The following is a 16,350-nucleotide window of genomic DNA, read 5'->3' on the forward strand; positions in this document are numbered from 1 at the left end:
CTTGGTATAATAAGGAAATTTAATGAGCATCATTCTAAGATATTACGAGCCCAGGCTGACCAGGTAACGGAAATAGCAGCCGTAATGAGGAAAGCCATTGAGATTGGTGAACATCAGGGTGGCAGGAAGTCAACATAAATAGGAAACCAAGGATTTAAGAGAAATCCTTCAAGGGGAGCCCAGGTGGCTCAGTCGGTTAAGCGGCCGACTTTGGTTCAGGTCATGATCTCACAGTTCGTGAGTTCCAGCCCCGCATTGGGCTCTGTGCTGACAGCTCACAGCCTGGAACCTGCTTCGGATTCTGTGTCTCCCTCTCTCTCTGTTCCTCTCCTGCTTGCGCGTGCGCTCTCTCTCAAAAATAAAGACTAAAAAAAAAAATTTTAAGAGAAATCCTTCAAACTCAAGATTCACATTTTAGCCTCCTAAAAGATGATGCATAAGAAAGTAGACTCTTTGTTAAGTGTCAGTCTATGTCAATTCTTGTCTGAGCCTGAGAAGAGCTGGACGTATCTGTGATTAATGGAACGGATTGGAGTGGATTAATGGAATTAATGGATTCATGGATGGAATAATAATGACTGATAAGAAATCACCCTCTGAATCATTTATTACTTTTAGATTATGTATAATACACTGGCAAATGGCATTTTTAAAGGGTTGCATATGCATATATGTATGTATGCATATGCATAGTAAATAAACTTATTCTCATTAAAATATAATCTAAAAAATTTTTTAATGTTTATTTAGTTTTGAGAGAGGAAGAGAGACAAAGCACAAGTGGGGAGGGGGCAGAGAGAGAGGGAGACACAGAATGAGAAACCAGCTCCAGGCTCTGCACTGACAGCAGAGAGCCTGATGCAGGGCTCGAACTCACGAATTGAGAAATCGTGACCTGAGCCGAGGTCAGACGCTTAACCGACTGAGCCACCCAGGTGCCCCGAATTTAAAAGCAATTCAATAGGTGCATAGGTGAGAAGTTCTCATGATGATATCACAGGGCAACTGCATGTTTACTTATTGAGGGATTGCTGTTTTCCAAAGTAGCTGCACCATTTTATATTCTCATCAGCATTGTAGGAGAGTTTCAATCTCTCCGCATTCTTGCTATTGTCTCTTTTTTTATTATAACCATCTTATTAAGTGTGAAGAGGTACTTCATTGAGGTTTTGATTAGCATTTCCTTAATGATTAATAATATTATGCATCTTTTCATGTATATATTGACCTTCTTCATATATCTCTTTGGAGACGTGTTTGTTCATATCCTTCGCCCATTTATTAAAAAAATTTTTTTAAATGTTTGTTTATTTTGAGAGAGAGAGAGAGAGACAGAGCATGAGCAGGGGAGGGGCAAAGAGAGAAGAAGACACAAAATCTGAAACAGGTTCCAGACTCTGAGCCATCAGTACAGAGCCTGATGTGGGGCTCAAACCCACGAGTCAGATCATGACCTGAGCCAAAGTCAGACGCTCAACCGACTGAGCCACCCAGGCACCCTTCCTCTGCCCATTTTTGAAGTGGCATATGATTTTGATGAACAAATTCATCTTCTTGTTATTGAGTTGTAAGAATTCTTTACATATTCTGGATACAAGTCCATTAACAAGTGATTTGCAAGTATTGTCTCTGAATCCATGGGTTGTCTTTTTTTTCTCTCTCTCTTCTTTCTGATTGTATTTCACGTTCTCTCCAAAACAAGGCCCTAGGAACCCCCAGCTTCCAAGTATACCCCTGGGCTTGGTCCACTGCTGTCTTGAATTCATGTTTGGGTATTCATCCACCAACATTAAACCCCAGGATAGGAGATGTGACAAAGCAGGACCCCTCTCTATGGCAGGAGTCCTTTGCTGATTTCAGAGGTGCCAGTGGCAGCCAATATGGAAAACACACTGGAACTTTCCCTTGGAGCTGGGCTGTGATGGGAAGCCAATGGAAGAAGATGCTAGGGACATCATCATCTTTTCCCTGACCCATTCCCTGCAGCTTCTGAAGACATAGCAGAAAACAATATTCTTTGAAGGTACTGTATAAGAATTCCCCAAAGCAAAAACGCATGCTTCCAACTCACTGTTTCAGAAAATCGGGGTCTAGTTCAGCTGCCGAATGAGCTGACTGATGTGTTCACTTTGAGAGCCAGGTGAGCCCATCCCCTTGAGGAAGCCCCCTCTGTTCTCCATAGCATGATGGGCCACTGAGAGATGGACAGGGTGCAAGAGGCCTGAGGTTACCTGGAAACTATTCCCTGAAAAGGCAATCTCATGACTGAGGTTTTCTAAACAAATAACACCAAACTTTCCCAGATGCTCCCCGATCACTGTAATCTATCAGAGAGATGCTTTTATTCTTGACCTTGGCCCATCTACGTTTCAAGATGAGTTCTCAGACAGACTTCAGATTTGGAAATCCCCGGGTCACATAAGGTTCCACTATCTGTAGCGTTTTTATGGTCTGGGGGATCACTTTGACAAGACATCACTGAAAATCTTCTTCAAGGGGAAGACTTGCAATGAGCCTCCGCACCAGTAAAATCACCCCATTAACCCTCTGGATGCAACAACAAAGGCCACAGGATGCTCATCTGGCACTTCGAAGACATGAAGCTTCACTTTTAGTAGTCATCTTCGGTGCGCCTTGTCACGTTATTGCTGCCAGGAATTGTGTAGCAACAATCCCAGTCACTTAAACTTGACCTCTTTCCTTTTTCCCTTCTTCTGCTCCTCCTTTTTCAAAAGTGTCTGCTTTGCTTGAGTGGCTTTGAAGGCTTGGTAAGCCTTCCTTTTTTTTTTCTTTTTTCAGATTTTCTAGAACCAAAGGGATCTTGCTTCTTCACTCTTGCTCTGCCGTCTTTCCCTTTTTGTACTTTCTTGTTGGTATTGTTTGAATTATAAGTGCTTTTAGTTTTGATGAGGTCCAATGTACCTACTTCTTTTGTTTCTTGTGCTTTTAGTGTCATATTTAGGAAAACATTGCCAAACCCAGGTCATTAAGTCTTACTCTTGTGCTTTCTTGTAAGGGTTTTATAGTTCTAGCTCATACATTTAGGTCTATGATCTCTTTTTTTTAAAATTTTTTTATTTATATTTGAGAGAGAAAGAGAGACAGACAGAGAGTGCGCACAAGCAGGGGAGGAGCAGAGAGAGAGAGAGAGAGAGAGAGAGAAGGAATCTGAAACAATCCAAGCTGTCAGCACAGAGCCCGACGCAGGGCTTGAACTCATGAGCTGTGAGATCATGGCTTGAGCCAAAGTCAGACGCTTAACTGACTGAGCCACCCAGGTGCCCCTCTAATGATCTCTTTTTGAGTTGATTCTTTGTGTATGGTGTGAGGTAAGGGTCCAAGGTCATTCCTTTGTATATGGATACCAAGTTGCTTCAGCATTATTGTGAAAAAGACTATTCTTTCCCCCAATGAATTATCTTGTCATCTTTGTCAAAAGCACATTGGCCATAAACGTAAGGGCTTATTTCTGGACTCTCAGTTCTAGTCTATTAATGTGTCTATCCTTATACCAGTAGAGCATTGTCTTGATCGCAACAGCTTTGTAGTAAGTTTTGAAATCAGGAAATGTCAGTCCTCCCAACCAGCTGTTCTTTTCATGATTATTTTGGCTCTTTGGGCCCATATGACTTCTAGGATCAGTTTGTCAATTTCTTCAAGAAAAGCCAGCTAGGATTTTGCATCGGTAGAGTAATTTGGGAAATATTGCCATTTTAACAGTGTTAAGTCTCAACATCTTACCTTTGACAGAATCATTGAGTACACCTGTTTATCGTTAGTGACCTATTACCTCAAGGAAGGAAGGAGACAGAGCACAAACCTAGTATCTTCCTTTCATCTACATTCAGATTATGACATTGAGAAAGCTATGGAGACGCCACCTTTGAAGCAAACAGATTGTGCTTTGATTTTTAAAAGAAACTGAGAAAGATTGATGGAAAATCTTCAGCCTTTTAAGCGTCTCCATCAGTTTTTTGGGGGGGGGAGCTGTTTTTGTTCTTTAGCTCCCATCTGTGTCTGAACGGTGCTAGTTTTTCCAGAAAGAAAGATAATGGGCAGACTCTGGTTGTCCTCAGTGGTTGGTAATAAAGAACCACTGGCACCCTGGCAGGACAGTACTGAAGATGGAACTGTGACTCTCTGTTTTATTTTTTATTTTTATTTTTTTTAATGTTTATTTATTTTTGAGACAATGCGAGAGACAGAGTGCGAGCAGGGGAGGGGCAGAGAGAGAAGGAGACACAGAATCCGAAGCAGGCTCTGGGCTCCGAGCTGTCAGCACAGAGCCCAACGTGGGGCTCGAACCCACGAACTGTGAGATCGTGACCTGAGCCGAAGTCGGCCGCTCAACTGACTGAGCCACCCAGGAGCCCCCTCTGTTTTATTTTTTAATCCAGACACTGTGGTGTGTTACTCGTCTGTTACAGGTCAACGTGTGTAGCTCCCAGGAGAAAATTGCTTTTCCCTGAAAACTCGTTGGCCCTGGATACAAATAAGCAGCCTGCTGGAGTGAGGCTGAAAACTCGAGTGGAGGTTAAGAGCATGAGTCCATCTGAGCCCCCCACTTGGGTGAGCAGGGGGTAGGTATAGCTGGTACACCGCAGGGGGAGAGATAATCTGCTCTCCCTGCACCTTAATGACACAAGACTCTGAGACACAAGAGGTGCGAATTTGGTTGAGTTTGTAGAAGCCACAGTTCCTAACCCCATCTGGAGGTGTTGATGTTTTTGTCTCGGGCTTGCCAGTGTCCGTTCAATCCAGGCACAGACCTTTCCTCCTCACGTGCCCTCCTCCCCAAAGCCAACCACCTTGTAATTCTTAGAATGGGAACTTCTTACCCGGGCTCTGCACCGGGAGCCCTTTGAGCTTTTCATCTCTCAGCTGGGTAGCTGATGGTGGAGATGCTTCCAGGAAGCCCCCTCTGAGACTTACTCCAGACCCCTCAGAGGGCTTGGCGAGGAGGCAATGAGGTCGAGAACTAATGAGATGCTGGAAGCCTATCTGTAGTCTTTGGGTGCAAGTCTTTGGGTGTAGTCTTTGGGTCCCCTCGGGGACCAGAGTCAGGGCCTGTATGGTCACCATTCTTGGTTCCACTCCAAGGGTCTCAGTCTGAGCTGAGGATTTGGGATCTAGCCACACACGCTCTCTTGAGAATTTTTAAATGCCCTCATCGTCCCAATAACCAGATGTGTTGTCAACAGAGTGATTTACACACCACCAGACGATTACCTTCTTTTCCTCTTTGGAAGTGGGATCTAGGAAGAAGGGCCAGACCCATCAGGGAAGGTCTGAGGGTCAGGCGGTCGGGGTCTGGCTTTCTGGAAGCCACCGCAGTGCTCCCTGGGCACCTCAACTGCACATTCAAAGGTGGGAGCACCAGCCCATTGAGGAACACTGGTCCCTGGAAGTGTGCTGCAGTCGGGTAGACCAGGTGTCTGATCAGGGTTGGGAAGCAGGGTCCTCAGTGAGAGGGAACAACTATGAGGTTCCACTAAAGTAGAGATTTTGGGTGTGTCTTTCCAGTTGCCGACCAGTAAGGAGACTGAGCATTGGTTGAACGGACGTTAAAAATTTTTTTTTAATCTGTACCTGTTTTCATAAAACCAAGAGTTACTTAGGGAAGATCAGACTGGCTACTCCATACACAGTGAGCCATGACCAGGCACTGGGTTCTGTTCCAATCACAGGGCAACGGTGGTGATAAAGAGAAACAGCCCCTGCTCTCACGGGCTGGTGGTTGTCGAAGGTAGAGAAACGGTAAAGAAAACAGGGGGTTCCTGTAGAATTGTCTCACTGAATCCCCGTGAGGGGAGAAGTCCCATCCCCCAAATGCACACAGGGAAGCTGAGACTTCAAGAGGCCAGGTTAACCACCTAGACCGTGTGGAAAATTATTGGTGCCATCTAATTCAATTCCGGGTCATCTGACTCCAGATCCCATGTTCTTTCCAGAACCTCCCTCCAGCCCTTCATTTTACAAATGGTCTCCGAATGCTCTCCGAAACCCAGACACTTCCACGGGGCTGTGTGTGGAGAAGCTGTTTCTGTTTATCTTCCTCGCGAGAGTGGGTAACGGTGGGCCTGCCAATGCTCTTCTAAAAGGGAAGTCAGGCAGCTAGGCCTTGTTCCAAGGTCAGGGCCCCAAGGAGAAAGTCCTTCCACCCCAAGGGCGCTCCAGCACTTCTCCGGCTGTGCCTGGCTGGCTCCCTCCTGCCACCTCCCTGCCTGACTGACGATGGCTCTCAGGGTCCCAGCTGTCCCCATGACACCCTGAGGGTCGCTGCTATTTTTAAACCCTTTGAATCTGACAGGTGAAGAATTGCCGTCATTTTCACACTGAATAACATTCATTATTCCTTATCTGTGGTGAAAGACCCAACTGGCTACCCGGGTCCTTCCTTCTAAACCAAGCCAAGGAGGCCCTTTTAACACTGAGAGGGAAGAGCCCCCGGTCTTACACTTGCAGACGTGTGACAATAAAAGGAGGAGGGGCCTCTCTGTTGGGGGGGAGGGGAAGGGCTCCGCTGACTCAGGGGGAGGTCCCCGAGTCCTGCCCAAGAAAGAACCGGGCTTAGAGAATATCTACGGCTGTCGCATCAGCAGCTGGGAATTATCCTCTGTGTCTCGAACATGCTCGCGGGATGAGGAGGATGACTCCACAGAATAATAAGGGTTCTTCAGTTCAGTGTGGCTGGGACAGAGGAAAATCACGTGTCTAAGGGGTCTGCAAGCCCGCACGTGTCTCATGCCCCACATCTGAGCAGCTTCCTCTTGCCCACCGCTCATGTGGCACAAACCCAGCCACCTCCCAGTAAGTGTGTGTGAGATCGTCAGGAGCCCACCTGACCAGGTGGGAGAAGTCACCCATCGGGGACCTGCCGGTCCCCTGTGGCCGGCCTGGGCAGCCCGGATGGAGAGCCCTTGCTGCAGCTGAGTGGGGCGCCGAATTCAACTCCTGGCCCTACTTTTCCGAGAGTGGGGCTTTGGCCGGGTGTCCCTAACACCCCAGCTCTCCTGTCTCCGGCCGGAGACTCAGTTCACACAAATGGTTGACATCGGCTTTCATCTACGCCAGGGGCCCCGGGTACACTTGACTGGGTGCTTTTGTAAAGCACCACACATCTCAGAGCGTGCTCTCACTCGTCGGCTTCCCAGGCTTGGTCTGACAGCACAGAAACAGATTTGAACTTCACACACTGTGCCTTGGGGCTCGCCGGCTGCAGAAATAGTGCAGGAGGGGAACAGCTGGCAGAAGGAGACGCGATGGTCCTTCTGAAATCTGGGGCGTCTCAGCTCTCCTCCTGCTTTTCCCTTCTCTGCCGAGGCCCCTAACAGACTTGGCTGCTCCACTCACAGCCACAGTGAGTACCATGGACAGAGACACCTGTTAGGGAACTCCGCGGGGCCACCTGCTCAGGCCGGCCACCGGTGCGGGGAGGGGAGAGAGGTGGCTGTCCCCTGCGGATGTCCTGGGACACTGGACAAGGGCTCGGGATCCTGGCACGGAGCTGGGCAGAGGGATGCAAACGCACCAGCGGAGGGGCAGGTCCCAGGCAAAGGGCTAAACCCCACGGACCCCAGTTCAGCGAGGGGGACGCAGCCCGTCCATCCCTTTGGCTTCCGACGACCTAGAGGTGTGGGGTGTTCTGTCACGCGCCTGCCGTGGAAAGAGTCGGCTCACAGGCAGAGGCGGCAAAATGATTTGGAAACTGTCTTGGTGTTTCACGTGGGTTGTGCGTTTCCACAGAGTAAAAATGAGTTGTTTGCCCCCTCACCATAAAACGCGAATCTAATTATCTTCATTTTTAAACTTTTTTTGTTAATGTTTATTTATTTTTGAGACAGAGAAAGACAGAGCATGAACGGGGGAGGGGCAGAGAGAGAGGGAGACACAGAATCCGAAGCAGGCTCCAGGCTCTGAGCCATCAGCACAGAGCCTGGCTCTGAGCCATCAGCACAGAGCCTGACGCGGGGCTCGAACTCACGGACCGCGAGATCATGACCTGAGCCAAAGTCGGCCGCTTAACCGACTGAGCCACCCAGGCGCCCCTAATTATCTTCATTTTTAAAAAAATGTTTATTTATTTACTTATTTTGAGAGAGAGAGGGCACAAGCAGGGGAAGAGAGAGAGAGAGACGGCACAAGCAGGGGAGGGACAGAGAGAGAGAGAGAGGGAGAGAGAGAATCCCAACAGCGCAGCGCAGAGCCTGACGCGGGGCTCGAACTCACCAGCTGCAGGATCACAACCGGAGCCGAAATCAAGAGTTGGTTGCAGACCGATGAACCCACCTAGGTGCCCTAAGAATTATTCTCATTTCTGACTGTACCAGTAAAATCCAAACGCGAACAAACATGTTCATTAAATCAGCGGTCTTGTCCAGAAACATAGTCCCCAGGGTCTTGCTTGCTGGCCGCCTGCCCTTACATACCAACCTTTGCGCCTGGCAGTTGCCTGGATGTGGTCTGGGGGAGCCACGCTTCTGTATTTCCTCCTGTGGTCTCAACGCTCAGCTGTGTCTCTGGTAAGCGCTATGTCAGCGTGAGGCCCCTTGGGCTGCTGTGTCCCATGGGCATCCAGCCGCCTACAGGAAAGGACAATAGGACAGTCTGAGCCCTACCTGGCTGCTTTAGGTGACTCCTGCTACCTCAAGGCCTGCCTCCCTCGCTCCATGAATGTTCCTGTTGTTCTTCTATGGCTCACATCCAGGAATATGTGAGCCCTGAGCACTTGCCTGTTTGTGGGAATAAAAGCTAATATTTACAGAGTTCTCACTGTCTGTTAGTGCCTTTATTAATGTCTTTAATTCTCAACATTATGAAATAGCTGTGGTTATCACCCCCACATCTCAGACAAGGAAACTAAAACTTAGAGCAGCCAGGTGACTTGTCCAAGGGCACACTGATAGAGAAGGGGGAGTTGGGACTTGGGCCAAGGCTGTGTGATTCCAAAGATCCCCCCCCCACACACATACACACCATCCCCAGAACATCACAGCATCCTAGTTTTCTGGAGTGGGTGGAAAGGAGAGTAGAGAGCTTCCTCTCTGGTGTACAGGTGAGATGCTCATGAGCCTGAAATCCCCACCTTGGCCATGACCTCCTTTGACAAAGTGACCACAGGTGGGTTTCTAGTCCCAATTTGTCACGGCGTGCACCATGTGTCAATCAGAACGAGTCCTGTTACCCTGACTGCAACTGATTGGGCCACCAACCTCTGTGAGAGTGGGACAGTGTCTCTTAATTGTTGGTGAACCCCCAGTACCTAGACAGAGTAGATGCTGAATAAATACTTGTTGAGTGAATGAGTAAATGAATGGATTGATCCAAAATTGGTGCCTCAACCAGGCAGCCATGTCTGGGTTATAAAAATGTGAGATCTCTAAGGTGGACCAAAACTTTACTAACAGATGGTCCACGTTGGCTGGTGACAAACTGATGATAGGAGGTCTTTGGAAAGTATGGAAGTCAGGTGCACTCTGAGGCGGGCGTGTCCTTTCCACGAAGCCCGTTGTACGTCTCAGGCTGGCGAGTGCAGGGAGCCAGAAGGACAGTGCAGGACAGGGGCCGGTGTCCTCTCTCTGCTGCTCAGGTCTCTGGTATCTTTCACTTAAACCCCAGTGTCAAAGGGGATTTGAGATGCTCACTTTCTCGGAACATTAATGAGCATCTCCAGGACTTATCCAGTCTGGTAGAGAAAATTGTGCAGTTCTAGGTGGACCAAAGCATTCCACAGAAGGGCGTGGGGGAGGGCAGGGGCCAGTCTGTCCATCTGCTGCTTTTCTCCAGTTGGTCAAGAGAATTCAGTGCCCCTGTATTCGCGCGCGCCCACGCCTCTGTGCGTGTGTGTGTGCGCGCGCATGCATGTGGAGAAGGGGAGGGAAATGACTGCCCATTCTTTGCTTCCCAGGGACACAGGACTGTGGCAGAACAGCGATAACATCTTGGCGAATGAAAAGATGTGGGACACTATGTCTCCAAACACCTGGCCATCCCGCTGCCCTGGGGAAACATTTACTTGCGTAGCAAAGAGCACGTCCCTGTATTTATGTATTTATGTTACGTGGGGCCTCAGTCTTGAGCTGTGGGAACCCACAGAAGGAGGAAACATGGCTCTAAGCAGAGCAAAAATGTTAGTAAACTTGAGTTAAGCTAACACACAATTTGTGAGCTACTTCGAAGCATTATGGACTAACGATTTTCTTTTTAGCTCCCATCAGGGCTGGCAAATTCCCATCAGTACTAGTCTTGAGTAATTTGGCTTTGTATTTTAGAATAATGTGTGCTGTCCGTGATCAACACCCCCAGACTTCCCACTGTTATTGATCCCCTGGGCCTGATTTGGTCAGCAAGGGGGCAGGGGTCACAAGGTCATTTTCTGGCTTGTTCCTGAGCCTGTAGGTGATTGCTTTCTGTGGTTGCTGCTGTGACAAGGCCACAGTCCGGAACAAAACAGAAAGCCTCATCCTGCAGGCATCAGTTCTTACAATTGCCAGAGTGTTCTAGCAAGGATAAACCTTCGTGATGCTTCCCATGGGTGGCTGGCCTACAAAGCCCACGGGCAGCCTCCCTCCTGGTTTTGCCCAGAGGAGGCACAGGGGCATCATGGCGCAGCAGGCTAGACGTTCGGTGGTTTGCCCCTTCCCCGAGCACAGGGGCGCTGCCATCGAGAATGTGCTTGGGATGGTGCATCCTAATGAAAGGCTAAAGAAATGATTCTGTGCGGTGACTGTAGCACCAGCTGCCAATGCGATTAGCAAGTAGCTGCACGCTCTCACCTTGTTTTTCGAACGTCAAAAAACCGTGTAAAAGTGTGCCGGTGCCCATCGCTGGGAGGGAGAGGGATTTCATCTCAGGATCGGCTCTGAGGATTAATGGTGACTGCCCGGAGGGCTTGTCAGGCTGAGTCCAGGCTCCCATGGCAAGCGCTAGGGATTGATTAACCACGTCTGTCGTCGTCAGAGCAGGCGTGGGGACAGTGGGGTTGCTGGTAACATTTTGCCGACATGGTTTATAATGTGGATTTATAAGAGGGATTCTATCATGCCCCCTGGAATGGCAGTGCACCGACTCTCCTCTTCCCTTTTACAAAAATATTGCGAAGATTTTCCTCACTAGATGAAACTGAGTCCGTCCTCGCTAATTGTCCCTGGAAAACAAAGGGCGGCCGGAGGAAAGACCAAGGAATCACGGCTCTATCTGGGATTGTGTGAAATTCCTTGGTGGGGGCCTGCTGGCTGTTCAAGCCGTTGCTTACAGGGAAGAATGAAAGCTTTGCATTTGAATCCTGACCTCCCACTAGCTGAGTGACCGTGAGCAGGTTACTTTACCTCTCTGAGTCTCTTTCTCCATCCCTAGCGTGGAGCAAACGATGCCTCCAGTCCTGAATGGATGTGATCATTAGAACTTGCTTATGCAAAGGTTAGGGAATTGGGTTGAGTCCTGTAGGGAAGACAAAGCTGTGCATGGTTGAGGGATGGGGAGTTCTGGTTCATAGAGCATTCTGGTAATTGGTCTCCACACCATAACTGAATAACCACCTTTCCTCAGATCCTTGGGTGGCATAATGGGAAAAGCCATGGGATGAAAGTCAGAAGACCTGAGGACCCATCCCAGCTTAGCTACTTCCCAACTGGGGGATCCCAGAAAACTGACCTCTCGGAGCTCCAGGGTCTCATTTCCGTGAAACGTAGTGAAAGCTAACATTCCCACTGTTTGGACGATTTCGACCAAACAATCGTTAGGAAAGTGCCTGCTTCATAGTAGTTACTCAAAAGCTATGTATCAAAGCTTTACTTTTTTAAGCTTGCGTTTGGTAATACACTTAATGTTTTTAGAACAGTTCCAGATTTATTTAAAAAAACTGAGGAGAGAGTACAGAGAGTCTCCATATCCCCAACCCACCATTAACATCTTACAATGGTGTGGTGCATCTGTTAGAATTAATGAATCAGTGTAGACCCGTTATTATTATTTTGACAAATTTTTTAATGTTTATTATTTATTTTTGAGAGAGAGAGAGAGAGACAGAGCATGAGGGGGTAGGGGCAGAGAGAGAGGGAGACACAGAGTCCAAAGCAGCCTCCAGGCTCTGAGCTGTCAGCACAGAGCCCGACACAGGGCTTGAGCCCATGAACCGTGAGATCATGAGCTGAGCCAAAGTTGGATGCTTAACCGACGGAGCCACCCAGGCGCCTCGTTCAGGTGCCCCTGGATTCGTTATTATTAACCGACGTTCATGACTCATTCAGGTTGCCTTAGCTGTCACCTAATGACCCTTTGCCGTTCCGGGATCCCAACGTTACATTCGCTTGGCATGTCTCCTCAGGCTCCTCCTGGCTGTGACAGCTTCTCAGACTTCTCCTATCTACATAAATTATTTAGAGATTTGTCTCTTCTCTCCATGTATTTATTTTGCACTCACTTATTTATATTAATATGAACTAATGGATATTAATTTCATACTTCAAGTCATAACCCAACACTACTTTATTTATTTTGTTACTCAAATGGCTCCAGCTTTGGCCATCGAGGGCTCTTTCTGTTGGCCTCTGTGTCCCCTGACATGCTATCATCAGTGTACGTTTTTTTTTTTTAAACACGTCCTTGGTTTCTGACCCTACGAGATGTCTTTTAGCTCTTTATTTTGAAATAATCATAGAATCAAAGGAAATTGCAAAGAAATGCACAGGAAATCCCATGCATCTATTCTCCAGTCTTCCCCAAAGTTAACATTTTCCCCAACAAGATAAAAACCAGGAAGTTGATATTGATACAATCTGTATTTTTTATTTCTTTATTTAAAAAAAATTTTTAATGTTTATTTATTTTTGAGAGAGACAGAGTGCAAGTTGGGGAGGGGCAGAGAGAGAGGGAGACACAGAATCGGAAGCAGGCTCCGGGCTCTGAGCCGTCAGCACAGAGCCCGACATGGGGCTCGAACTCATGAACTACAAGATCATGACCTGAGCTGAAGTTGGATGCTTAACCGACTGAGCCACCCGGGCAGCCCTGATATGGGTACAATCTATAGAGCTGATTCAGATTTCTCCAGTTATACATGCACTTTTGTGTGTGTGTGTGTGTGTGTGTGTGTGTGTGTGTGTGTGATACTATGCAATTTTGTCACATCTATAGCTAATTGTAACCACCACCACCACCACAATCAAGATAAGGGACTATTCAATCACCACATGACTCCCTTTATAATGATCACCCCACCCCGCCCCATCCATCCCTGATCTCTGGCAACCGGTAATCTGTTCGCTATCTCTGTCGTTTTGCTGTTTGAAGAACGTTATGTCAATAGAATCACCCAATGAATGATATTTGGGATTGGGTATTTTCACTCAGCCAGTTCCCTTGAGAGTCATGCCGGCTATTGTGTGTATCAGTCCTTCATGCCTTTTATTGCTGTGTGGTGTCCCATGCGATGGCTGTCCCACAATTAGTTTAATCATCCCCCGTTGAAGGACATCTTGGGGTAGTTACCAGCTCGGGACTATTTTGAATAAAGCTGCTGTGACCATTTGTGTACATGTTATTTATTGCATAAGTTTTCATTTCTCTGAGATAAATGCCCAAGGGCACAATGGCTAAGTCATATGGCCATCCATTTTAAGTTTTAATTTTTATTTTATTTAAATGTTTATTCGTTTTTGAGAAGTGGGGGGAGGGGCAAAAGCAGGCGGGGAGAGGGGGGACAATCCATTTTAAGTTTTATTTTTTTTATCTTTTATTTAAAAATTTTTTTTTAACATTTATTTATTTTTGAGACAGAGAGAGACAGAGCATGAGCTGGAGAGGGTCAGAGAGAGAGAGGGAGACACAGAACCCGAAACAGGCTCCAGGCTCTGAGCTGTCAGCCCAGAGCCCGATGCGGGGCTCGAACTCACAGACTGCGAGATCATGACCTGAGCCAAGTCGGACGCCCAACCGACTGAGCCACCCAGACGTCCCCCATTTTAAGTTTTAAAAGAAACTCTTATCCAGAATGGCTGTGCCATTTTCCATTCCTGACAGCATCGTCTGAGTGGTCCGGTTTCTCTGCATCCTTGCCAGCATTTGGTGGTGTCACTATTTTTTATTTTATCCGTTCCGGTGAATGTGTGGGAATGCCGCACTCTGGTTTTGAACTTGCGTTTCCTTACATCTCTTCATGTGCTTCTTTGTGAATCTTCAAGTTTTTCAGTGACGAAAATAAAGTGACAACTACATATTGCCAAGTTACTAACCACGGGTACATTTTTCTTAGAGTCAGAAAGGAGCTACTCTGGGCTCTTTGGGTCGTTTTTTTTAGGAGCCGGGAACCCTCCACAAGGCTGCGGAACATGCAGAGGATACACAGGCGGGAGCACGCAGAGATTGAGCCCAGGTTGAAGGAGCAGTGGGTGTTAGTTGAACACTGACTTTAGACCGAGTGAGACCAGGCACTTGGACTTTATTGAGCGCTCCCACAAATCCGCAGTGGGGTCGAAGAGAGTGAGTACTTTGCTATTTGCCCAAACAGATGGCAATTCGAAGAACCAGAATTTAAAACTAGGCCTGTGGACTCCTCTTATACTCTCCATTACAGCATTTTCTGATGAGAGTCTGGAACAGAAATAGGGACCCAGATTCTGGCTGATTGAACTTTCCAGTTACACTGTTGGATCCTTGATGAGGGAGTGTCTCTCCTCCTTCAGTCTCCGGACCCGGTTGGGTGAAGTGAACATAAAGTGAATTAACGTGCATCGTCCGTACACTTGGGATTTCCCCTCTTATCGCTCGGCTTCCTGAGGCGCCGGAAAAGATTCTGACTCCTATTATCCAACCCTTTCTCTCTAATTCAACAAAGCCTATTAATGCCAGTTTATCATCTTTCCTTGGATTTTTACATCAGAGACACATTCCGCCACCAAAGGCAGGCCCCTTCAAGGCATTACATAGCTTTGCACAAGGGTCCCGGGGGTGGGGGGGCCCGGGAGGAGTGGGCTTGGCGGTGAGCCCGGGGAAGGCGTGCAAGACCGGGGAAGGCGTGGCACCGGGCCCCCCTCTGCAGAGCACCTGCCTCACCGGCTTCGGCTTTTCTGAGCCGCAGTGACAGACTTCTTCCTTATCTGAGCCACTGCCCTCCTGGGCGTGTGTCGCACACAGCTGAGCCTGCATCTAGCCAACGCAGGTAGTGCCCCCGTGAACGGCCCTGTACCACCCACCTCCCTTCTCTGCCCGCTGAGGACAAGACTAATCTGTCCTCGTCCCAGGGCGACCTCATGTCCTCACTGCTGCAGACCCTACCAATCACTTGGAGTTGCCCCGTGAGATGAACCCAATGCCACCCTTGTCTGGAGGTGAAGGACGCCACAACCACGTCCCGAGGACTTCTGCTCTGCAGACGAGCCCGTGTCCCTGTTGGTCTGCGGTGTAACCTGAGGCCTTGGAGGTAACCTAAGCTTGTGACATTTACAGGAGAGGATATGGCAGGAGCGAGACCCTTAATGTTGCCCGCTCGAGGACACCCAGCCATGGCTCGGCAAAAGATGTGGCATTCAGAATTTATATTCATCTGGGTCGGCTGCTGAACATTCTGCAGCAAAAGGAGGGCATCCCTTGGGGGCAAGACTATATCTCCCAAGCCACTTATCCCCAGTTGGCCCGTAGTGGTAGTTCTTGAAATGGTTTGTTTTGAAAAGAGGAAGGGAGCAAGGCGGGCACCCACAGAGAAGGCCCACGTCCCTGTCAAAGACGCAAGGCAGCTCTATCTGGCTTGTATTCCACGCCTAGAGGCAGGTTGGTTTTCCTGCCTCTGGGATGCTCTTGGAATACATGAACAAACACGTCCCGAGGGCCATCCAGACCCCCAGGAGTCTGGTGCCCTGGCCAAGAGCGCCAGCTCCAGAGGTGGGGGGCCGGGCCGGAGTCCCAGTTCCTCCACTCCCCCAAGGAGAATACTTCCAGAGGGCTCTACAAGTGTCCGTTATAACACAACTCAAGAGCAGATAAAGTGACAAAGACATTTTTAGTATAAAATGGGGGAGTCCTCCTTGGAAGATTGATCTGTACGTGCTTAATCCTGAAGCCAGAGCAGACCTGCCTCCACGGGGATGGTCCTAAGCCTGCCCAGCTGTCTCTGTGGAAAGCGAAGAAATGAGCGAGTGGGGGGGGAGGGGGCAGGCCAAGTTGATGGAACGAAATTCAAACGTGTTAAGGAGGACCGTCTAAGGATGGATAGCTTGCTCAAGCAGCCCTGGGCAGAAGGTGACACTAATCACTAGCAATCCCTTCCCCACAAAAGAGGCCAGTGTGTGATGTGTTCAAGCACATGAGGCAGCAAATAAATGGGCTGCTTTTACTTGGACAGCCAAAGTGCTGACC

General features: G+C 48.4%; 1 pseudogene; it reads right to left on the reverse strand.

The window, feature by feature from the left end:
• Nucleotides 1-2,090: 2,090 nt before the first annotated feature.
• Nucleotides 2,091-6,867, reverse strand: LOC132680601 (large ribosomal subunit protein uL30 pseudogene; annotated as a pseudogene).
• Between the last annotated feature and the right edge of the window lie 9,483 nt (nucleotides 6,868-16,350).

The sequence above is a fragment of the Panthera onca genome, chromosome A1 (assembly GCF_046562875.1).
Source record: "Panthera onca isolate mPanOnc1 chromosome A1, mPanOnc1 haplotype 2, whole genome shotgun sequence".
In the NCBI taxonomy this organism is placed as follows: domain Eukaryota; kingdom Metazoa; phylum Chordata; class Mammalia; order Carnivora; family Felidae; genus Panthera; species Panthera onca.